Raw genomic sequence first — 1,295 nt, 5'->3', positions numbered from 1 at the left:
CTGCTCCATAAGTCTCTCTCTGGGTATTGTAGATTAATTCAATATTTCCTTTTTGAACTTTATTTGAAATTACAGTATAACATCTCACTGTATATTTTATTTCAAGAGTCATCTCTTCTCATCCTCAAAGAGTGAGCACCTTAAGAATGGAGACATCAACAGCAGCACATTCTTTAGAAATAAACATGAAGATACATTTTTAGATTTTGAAATGGATCTGAAAGACTATCTGGTTAAGCTACTTGGCTTTTTAGACAAAGAAGGTAAGGTCTTCGAAAGCCTGAAGGACCAGTATGAGGTTCTTAGAGAAGCAGAACATGATCTGCTTGAATGAAGAGAACTTGGCATCATGGTTGCAAATCTTAATCGGCCACATGTTCAGCTTGTCATCTTGGGCAAGTTTATTCAAGTTGCTTCCCCATCTGTAAAATTTTGTCATCATTTTCTCTGATAAAATTTAATCTGATCTTATAAAAGGAAAAGTTTGAAAAGATGTATTTTTCAAGTATAATACACATTCAGTGTTATATTAGTTTCAGGTGCACAGTATAATGATTCAACATTCTGTACATTTCTCATTATGAGAAGTGTAGACTTAATCCCCTTTATCTATTTCTTAATATGAGTGAAGTCATATGGTATCTGTTTTGCTCTGAGTGATTTATTTCATAAGGGAAATCAGACCGTCTAGGTCTGTCAATGAGGTTGCAAATGGCAAGATTTCATTTTTTGTTATGGTGAATAATATTCCATTATATATATCACATCTTTATCCATTCATCTATTAATGGACACTTGGATTGCTTCCATATTTTGGCTATTGTAAATAATGCTGCAATTAACAGGGGGGTGCATATATCTTTACGAATTAGTGTTTTCATTTTCTTTAGGTAAATACCAACTTGTGGAATTACTGGATCATATGGTAATTTTATTTTTATTTTTTTGCTGAGTCTCCGTACTGTTTTCATAGTGGCTGCACTAATTTGCATTCCCATCAACAGTTTACAAGGCTCCTTTTTCTCTACATCCTCACCAACACTTGTTATTTCTTGTGTTTTTGTTTTAGCTAATCTGACCCATAAAAGTGATATCTCATGGGGGTTTTGTTTTGCATTTCCCTGATGACTAGTGATGTTTAACATCTTTTCACGTGTTTCTGGCAATTTGTATGTCATCTCTGGAATAATGTCTATTTGGGGTGTCTGCCCATTTTTAATTGGATTATCTGGCTGTTTTGGTGCTGATTTTTATAACTTCTTTATATATTTTGGGTATTAACCCCTATCAGATAA

This window comes from Nyctereutes procyonoides, unplaced genomic scaffold, assembly GCF_905146905.1.
Source record: "Nyctereutes procyonoides isolate TBG_1078 unplaced genomic scaffold, NYPRO_anot_genome, whole genome shotgun sequence".
Classification (NCBI taxonomy): domain Eukaryota; kingdom Metazoa; phylum Chordata; class Mammalia; order Carnivora; family Canidae; genus Nyctereutes; species Nyctereutes procyonoides.
This window is presented reverse-complemented; position numbering follows the sequence as displayed.